The following is a 9,150-nucleotide window of genomic DNA, read 5'->3' as shown; positions in this document are numbered from 1 at the left end:
TCTGGATCAGAGTCAGAACCCAACACAAGGGGCCGGACTTGTGGCTTAGCAGGTAAAGCCACCACCTGGAATGCTGGCATCCCATATGGGCACCCATTCGTGTCCCAGCTGCTCCACTTCCGATCCAGTTCCCTGTTAATGTGCCTGAGAAAAGTAGCAGAAGATGGCCCAAGTACCTAGGCCCCTGCACCCACATTGGAGACTCAGAAGAAGCTCCTGGCTCCTAACTTTGGCCTGGCCCAGAGTTGGCCAATGTGGCCATCTGTGAAGTGAACCAACAGATAGAAGATCTCTCTCTCTCTCTCTCTCTCTCTCTCTCTCTCTCTCTCTCTAATTCTGACTTTCAGAAGTAAATAAACAAATCCTTAACAAAAAATGACCCAACACTATTAATCTCCCTTACTCACTGCCATGCTTACTACCACTCCTCACTCCCCACTATCCACACACAGAGAGAGTGAGAAAGGAGGAGGAAGAGAGAGACAAGGAATGACTAGCTTTGAATTGCAATACAATATTTATTTCTTGCATATATCACCAGAAAATTAAATCAAAGATCTGTGAGTTTTTTTAAATCCTACAATTCATTAAGAGGACAAACTTTACATATACTTAGTCTAAAATAACATTTACCAAGAGGCAGGATTGATTTAGCTAGAACACATCTAGAAACTAGAAGAGGAACAAAAGAGAGGTCACTTACTATAAAGCACTATATTAAACCTCCTTTTATAAACCTAAGTAAGATAATCATATTAATAATAACTACTATTTATTGAGTACTTACTCTGAACCATATCAGGTCCTCTACATAATTTTTATCTGTAATCCTGAGATTACACATGGTAAATATAGTTATTCTGCTTTTTCAGATGGAAATTCTGACAATTGGAGAATGAGCTAAGGGCACATCACACTTAGGAGGGGAGTACCACCTGGTCAATTTGTCCGATTGTCTGCCAGCCTATGTGACCATCAGAACAGACTGTTTTGCAGTTTACACCATCAAAAAGATATGGAAGGGCCAAACAGCCCATATTTTTAAACTAGTCTTGGACTCAAATAGTATTTCTTTTTATTGTTCCTTTATTCAGCTACTCATAGAACAAGAGTCTTAAGGTTTAAGAAAACTATAGTCCTTGGAGTAGGCATTTAGTTTTATAGTTCAGAGAGTCCCATTCCACATCAAAATCCCTCAGTTCAATTCCTGGTGCTAGCTCCTGACTCCAGCCTCCCACCAATGCAGACCCTGAGAGGCAATGGTGATGGCTCAAGTAATTGGGTTCCTATCACCTTCATGGGAGACCTGGATTGAGTTCCCAGCCTTGGCTATTGTGGGCATTTAGGCAGTGAACCCGCAGATGAGAATTCTCTGTCTTTCTGTCTGTTCTCTGCCTCTCAAATAAAATCTTAAAACAAATATGGTCTTTGAACCTATACAAATACTGGATATAATAAGCCAATAGTAAAAGCTGACCTTGCATGCCAAAGTCAAGAAATATTTCTATATTTTATGTTAGAGTGTGACGGCAGGGGGCTGAGATCCAACTCTTGCCTGTGTACTAAATGAGTTCAGGAAATTCCACCCCAAAATATCATGGTCTGCTTTGCTTTTATCTTCGACCTGAGAGCACCCGGGAACAATGATTCAGGAGAGGCTCTCTCTGAGCTCCCCCTACCTGCCTAAAGATGATCCTCCAAAAGGCATTCAGCTGCCATGAATCCCCTCCCTGGAAATCTGTCAACCAAGAAGATTGGCTCATGTTACAGGGAAGACTGGAAGTCAAGAACAGACCCAGACAGATTTTGTCCTAAGCTATCACCCATTCTTCTGAGAGCCCATTCATCTTTCTCCCAAATCGCTTACTCTCCTCTAAGTTGCTCCACCCCATTCTCCTCTTCCCTGTGAAGAGAGTTGATAAACGTCTTGATCTCACTGGTCCTTGGGTCTTCACTTTTCTTCCCTGGGATGCCCCCATGCACATAACACATTTGCATACTTTTCCTTCTGGTAACCTATCTACCATCAAGCTTATTCCATAAGTTTCCTTATCAAGCCCTCAGAAGATAGAGGAAAAGTTTTCTCTTCCCTACAAAGGTTGTGGTATCTGTAGGTGGAACCATCACTGCTTCTTAAGGTGAGGGGGTCCAGTGACATACTGAGTGTCACCTCTGGATTAGCTCTCTCCTCAGGGCTTCAGAATCATGTAACTGGGGCCATTTGGTTCTTCTACAGGCACCTTCAACTCATCATGTACAGAACTGTGCTCAACATTTTCCGCCACACTGACTCCTCTTGGTTTTCATCTTGCTTCCCTTGAAGCCACTGGGCTAGTTTAGATATGCTTTGTCTACACCAAAACTCACACTGAAATTTAATTGCCAATGTGGTGATGTCCGGAGGTGGCTCCTTTACCAGGTGATGGGGGTACTGCCCTCATGAATGGGTTAATGATTTTCTCCAGAGATTGTGGCGGTTCTCTTGAGGCTGATTTTGGTCTCTTGGTTCTGCGTCAGCTCTCTCAGGGCTGATTAGTTAATTGGAGAATGGGTGGTAATAAAGCAACATTATCTCTGGCGCTTCGGCAGGGAGATCTTCCATCTGCTGGTTTGCTCCCCAATTGGTCAGAGCTGCACCAATCTGAAGCAAGGAGCTAGGAGCTTCTTCTGGGTCTCCCACGCAGGTGCAGGAGCCCATGGACTTGGGCCATCTTCTACTGCTTCCCCAGGCCATAACAGAGAGCCGGACAGGAAGTGAAGCAGCCAGGACTCAAACCGGTGTCCGTATGGGATGCCAGTACTGCAGGTAGTGGCTTCACCTGCTAAACCACAGCGCCGGCCCCTGTGTTTAACTTTCAAGAAGCTGCCAAATGTTTTCCAAAGAGACTGAGCCACCACCCTTCCCAGGCACTTCAAGTACAAACTGTTGAAAGCAGTTTCCAGGCCAGCATCTTCGCGCAGCTGGTTAAGCCACAACCTGAGATGCAGGCAGCCCATATGGGCACAGGTTTGATTCCCTGCAGCTCCCTTTCTGATACAGCTCCCTACTAATGGCCTAGGAAAAGCAGCAGGGAATGGCCCAAGTGCTTGGGCCCTATCATTTATGTGGGAAACCAGGAAGAAGCTCCTGGCTCCTGGCTCCTGGCTTCAGCCTGGTCCAGCCCCAGCAGCTGCAGCCATCTGGGAATAAACCAGTCCATGGAAGATCTGTCTCTGTCTCTCTCTCTATATATATATATAACTCTGACTTTCAAGTAAAAATAAATACGTCTTTAAAAAATTTTAGTTTCAAGGGCTGGTGCTGCGGCATAGCAGGAAAAGCCACTACCTGCAGTGCCGGCATCCCAAATGGGCTGCTCCACTTCTGATGCAGCTCTCTGCTATGGCCTGGGAAAGTAGTAGAAGATGGCCCAAGTCCTTGGGCCCCTGCACCTGGGTGGGAGACCTGGAAGAAGCTCCTGGCTTCTGGCTTTGGATCCGCACAGTTCCAGCTGTTGCAGCCATCTGGGGAGAGAACCAGCGGATGGAAGACCTCTCTCTCTCTCTCTCTCTCTCGCTCTCGCTCTCTCTCTCTCTCTCTCTGCCTCTCCTTCTCTCTCTGTGTAACTCTGACTCTCAAATAAATAAATAAAACTTTTTTAAAAAAACAAGCAAACAGAACTGTTCTTTTTAAAAAAATAGTTTTAGTTTGAAGGCCCTTCCTAATCTGGCTACAGCTTATTTTTCATCATTACTACTTTCATCTCCAGCTATACCTCAACTCAAAGTGGACCTCGATTAGAACCAACTTTTCAAAAAAATAAAAATAAAAATATATACCTGGTTTCATTTGGACTTCTGCAGGCACTCTTCCCTATGTCTAGACTACTCTTCTTCTCCTTACTATAGTCTCCCAGCTACCAGCTGCTGGTTCTCGGGCCTCAGTTTCCCTGGTGTGTCTCCCCAGATCCCCAACAAGACTATCAGGGCTTCTGTGCCGCCTCCTGTGCACCCTGGACTTGCTACTGTAGCAGTGCTATCACATTGCATTATCGTGGCCTGTTTGTTGGTCTTTATCCCTCACTAACCTGGAAGCTCCCTGTGAGTAAGGAGTTTACCTTTTTCTTCATCTTAGAAGAGTTCCTGGTATCCTGGAGGTCCTCAACAAATATCTGATAAGTGGATAAAGCCTCTAGCATTTAGGAGGCCATCACTCTTTTAGATTAAAGTTATAGCACAATAGTCTAAAATTCTGTTCTCCCCAAAGGAAATCATTCCCAAGCTATCTTGGACATGCACAATCTGATTTTAAAAATAAAACATTTGTAGTTCCTTCCTAATTCTGTTTTGCCCAGGCTAATAATAAAATGATTTGGCATTCCTTGGGTATATATCAACTGACAGTAGAGGGAGCCAAGCCAAGAATGTGTTGGTGGTGGGTAAGAATCTGCATGTGATTAAAAATAGGACATGTGTAATAATGAAGAATTTAAAATTATTCAAATTACCAACAATTGGAAATTAGTTAAATAAATTCTGTTGTTAGATAGACAGATGCATTGACATTAAATATGTAAACATAAAAGGTCTATTCAAAGTAATCCTAAAAATAAAACTAGAACACACACAAGAATAGAAATATAAAGTATAAGCATGCAACACTGTGTTATGTACAATAATGACCAGACACCTTCATGCCATCAAATCATGCTAATAGTGGGGGTTTTATAGTGAAAATTTAAATGTTGTATTTTCTCAAAGTTTTTTAGTCTTTGCTATAAAAATCTAGAACAATTAAACGCCATGTATTGTTTCCAAAGTGTGTATCATAAGTTGACCATAGTGAGCTTTTCTATCTAAGGTACCTAAAAGGCACTGTTTATAATTTGTTGGATGTATATGAGGCCTTATATCCTTTAATTTAAAACTGCAGATTCATATGTAGAAATGTATACATACTTAAGCAGATATGTGTATTAGTAAGATTTCCACTACTAAACAAAATACTTTATAAAGGAAAGAGATCTACGGGTAGGTGTTTTGGCACAGTGATTAAGACACCATTTGAGGGTTCAGAGCTGTGGCATAGTAAGTTAAGCCTCTGCCTGCAGTGCTGGCATCCCCATCTGGGCACTGGTTTAAGTCCAAGCTGCTCCACTTCCAATCCAGCTCCCTGCTAATGCACATGGCAAGGTAGCAGAAGATGGCCCAAGTCCTTCGGCCCCTGCATCCACGTGGAAGAACTGTAAGAAGCTCCTGGCTCTTGGCTTCAGCCTGACCCAACCCTGGCTGTTGCGGTCATTTGGGGAATGAACAATGAATCAGTGTATCACAGTGTATCACTGCCTTTCAAATAAATAAATTAACTTAAAAAAATAAAAACAGTGGCACAGTCAAGACTCAAACTGGTGCCCATATGGGATGCTGGCACTGCAGATGGATGTTTAAACTTCGCCATAGCGCCAGCCCCTTCACTTTTTCTTTTAAGATTTATTTTATTTATTTGAAAGACAGAATTACAGAGAGAGGCAGAGACAGAGAGGTCTTCCATCCACTGGTTCATTCCCCAAATGGCTGCAATGGCTGGACCTGAGCCAATTTGAAGCCAGGAGCCAGGAGCTTCTTCCGGGTCTCCCACATAGGTGCAGGGGCCCAAGGACTTGGACCATCTTCCACTGCTTTCCCAGGCCATAGCAGAGAGCTGGATCAGAAGAGGAGCAGCTGGAACTAGAACCAGCGCCCATATGGGATGCTAGCGCTTCAGGCCAGTGCTTCAACCCACTGCACCACAGCGCCGGCCCTGCCCCTTCGCTTTGTTATTGCACTTTGCCTCCAGTACTTCCGAGAGTCAGACAGAACAGGAAGTATGGTATTGACTTCTCTCCCCCTTTTACCAATTAGACCTTATATCCAGCTGCAACTGAGATTTATTATGTGACTTTTTCAAGGGTACCTAATTAGCAAAGGTCACAACCAGGACCAGAACCCAGGTGTCTTGACACTGACATGGCCTCCTAATTCTGTCCAGAAACCTAAGCAGAAAGGGATCACATTACTTAGGATCTGCAAAATTCTTTGCTGATGCACCTTGCATAATACCTGGTATTGCACAGTACCTAGGAGATGCTCAAGTAGCATTTGTACAAAGAATTCATGGATGGATGAGTTGATGGGCCGATCAATGGACAGGAATTTAACAGTTCACTGTTAACCAGGCAAAATTCTTTGGTGCACTCTTCTCCAGACTCTCATTGCTACTTTAAATTTTTCCTCTAGGTTCCACCATTGTGGAGCAGCAGGTAAAGCTATTGCCTGCAATGTCAGTATCCTATATGAGCAGTGCTGACTGATCTACTTCCCATCCAGCTCTCTGCTACCTCAATGCACCTGGGAAAGCAGTGAAGGATGGCTCAAGTACTTGGGCCCCTGCCACCCACTTTGAGGGGAGTCAGATGGAGTTCCTGGCTCCTGGCTTCAGCCTGGCCTAACTCTAGTCATTGTGGCCATTTGGGGAGTGAACCAGCAGATGGAAGATATCTGTCTACGTCTTACCTTCTCTCTCTGTAACTCTGCCTTTCAAATGAGTAAATAAATCCTTTTAAACATGAAGATAAAAAATACATTTTTCTTCTACAAATATTCCATTCATTCATTTGTTCATTCAGCAAGTAGATATTAGACACTGACTAAGGTATGAAGCGATGTTTGGAGCTTAAGGAGTTATAGAACTGAAATATTATTCTTACCTTCAGTATACCTACAATCTAATAGGAGAATAAGATTTTTACTTAACAAAAACTATAATACCTTATAGAATATGAGATGCATAGAGGTATAAACAAAGTGTTCAGGGGAACAGAGAAATGATGTTTAATTGAAATAATACAGGCAAATTTCATGGAAATGTGGCATTTCAGTAGGGTCGTGAGTGACAGGTACAATTTCAGGAGACAATGGGGGAGGACATTTCAGAGAAAAGCAAAGAGTTATAGCCAAGGCACGAGATCAAAAACTTTGCAAAAGTGAGGATGCAAGAAACACTCTGTCTCCTTGGAGAAATACATTTCAGCTAGAATGTGTTATATTCTTGTCGCTTTTTCTAATGTGAAATAGAAGGTGCTTCAGTCATCTCATCTGACTGCTGCAGGTGCTAGAAGTAGAATCCCAGATCTGTAGGAATATGCTACAAGGTTTTGTTAATTTCTTCCCTGTGATGAACAAGGTAGAAAGTATTTTTAGCTGTGTTTTACAGCAGAGTGTGAAACAAAGGTGCAGAGAGTTGGGAACTTTCTCAAGGTCACAACGTGAGCCAGCTGGAAAGAAACCCTAGAACCATGGCTGCAGCTCTCCAAGGGAGGCTGTGTGGGCATAGCTTTGCAAGGGGACAGTGTGTTCCAACCTAGTACTCTGCACATCCAATAGTGCCTTCTGCCTGTGAGTGGGACTCACTGTGAAGACATCATTGAAGGCTTCTCAGTCTCTCTCAGGTTGAAGCAGTCTTTTCTCAGACAGAATACAGTCCACAGGGTGTCCTAAGGTGTTCAGCTGACAGCAAGTAATCTGGCATGAGAGTCAAGGTGGCAACTAACCCAAGAGCAATGTTCTATTTGGCTCTTGTGTTGGGATTGAAAGCTCATTAGAGAGGTTGAAACCAGGGCCAGGCATTCTGAAACCTGAGCTCTGAACCAAGCTCTGCCACTTGCCTACAGTTTGAGTTTGGACATTTGCTTGATCTCTCAATATCCACATCTGTAAAATGGATACACATCTATATCTACAAATGTTTAAATGCTAAGAAGATTTGTGAAAGTACCTATAAAAACATTAAAACTAGTGGCTTTGGGGGAGTAAAGTGGAACTGGCTGGCTTCTATTTGTTCTTAATGTACTTTTTTGGTTGGAATTACCTATAAGGACCTGGACAAGCAAAGGCAAGACAATAGTATTAGCCATCTCATAAACTGCCACATGAGAAGTAGCTCTACAATGATTTGGCAAATACTACTTTCTTAATAAAAGTTAGTTTTACATATAAAAAAAATTTTTAGGAGGCCAGCACTCTGGTACAGTGGATTAAGCCACTGCTTGCAATACCAGCATCGCATATTAGAGCACCTGTTAAGTCCCAGCTGCTTTGCTTACAATCCAGCTCCTTGCAAACTTGCCTGAAAAAGCAGCAGATCATGGCCCCAAGTACTTGGGCCCATGTCACCCACATGGCAGACCCAGATGGGAGTTCAGGGCTCTTGGCATCAGCCTGGTCTAGTCCTGGCCACCACAGCCAATTGGGGATTGAACCAGCAGATGAAAGATTTCTTTGTCCATATGTTTCTCCCACCTTCTCTCTCATTCTACCTTTCAAATAAATAAAATAAATATTTTCCAAAAAACATCCAATAATTTAGAAGATGGGGATGGAATTTAAAATCACACTCAGTTGAGTAAGTCACTTCCCTTATCAGACTTCAGTTTCTTGGTCTATGAACATCACCAAAGGAAAGCAACATATGGAATGTATCATGAATTTGTGTGTCATCCTTGTTCAGGGGCCATGTTAATTCCTTCTGCATAACTCCAATTTGAGTATATATGCTGCTGAAGTGAGCACTATATTTAAAAATTAATCATTGTGTCCTGTGGCCAAAAAAAGGAGGGGAGACAAGGCAGGAAATCAAGGAACCATAAGAGAAGAAGATAAACTTTCTAATCAAGACCTCCATTCCTTGGAGGTGATGACTGGAGCAGAAAGAGTGTCCACAGACCTGATTTTGAATCCCACACCACCACGTACTCACCATGTGACACCAGAGGAGTCAATTAGCATCTCTGGACCTCAGTTCCTTATTTGCAAATGAAGATTAAAAAGGTCTCACTTCATAGATTTGCTATGAGGATTAAATGAGAAAAATATATGAGGTGCTGAATCTTACTTATTAGTGTGGGCCACAGAAATAAAAACAGACACCGCATACACCCACGATGCTGCTATTTCACCTGCTTCCTACAGGTAGATTGCTCCTACAAGTGTCTACAAGCCCATATGGCAGCAGGGGGCTCTCCTAAACTGTTAAAGCCATAAATTATTTTCTTTAGAATATTTAACAGAAATCAAAGAGAGCCAAGAAAGCACACTGACAACCAACCAAAGTGGATCCACTTTTAGATCTTCCTG

At 42.9% G+C, this 9,150-nt stretch overlaps 1 non-coding gene across 1 annotated transcript; it reads right to left on the bottom strand.

Annotated features, from left to right (window-relative positions):
- Window positions 1-8,479: 8,479 nt before the first annotated feature.
- On the bottom strand, window positions 8,480-8,586 carry LOC127490418 (U6 spliceosomal RNA). The gene has a single exon (XR_007918375.1). It is a non-coding gene; the product is annotated as a U6 spliceosomal RNA (small nuclear RNA).
- Window positions 8,587-9,150: the final 564 nt, after the last annotated feature.

This window comes from Oryctolagus cuniculus, chromosome 2, assembly GCF_964237555.1.
Source record: "Oryctolagus cuniculus chromosome 2, mOryCun1.1, whole genome shotgun sequence".
NCBI classification, from domain to species: Eukaryota; Metazoa; Chordata; class Mammalia; order Lagomorpha; family Leporidae; genus Oryctolagus; species Oryctolagus cuniculus.
Note: the sequence above shows the minus strand (reverse complement) of the source record. Positions and strands in the feature narration are given on the sequence as shown.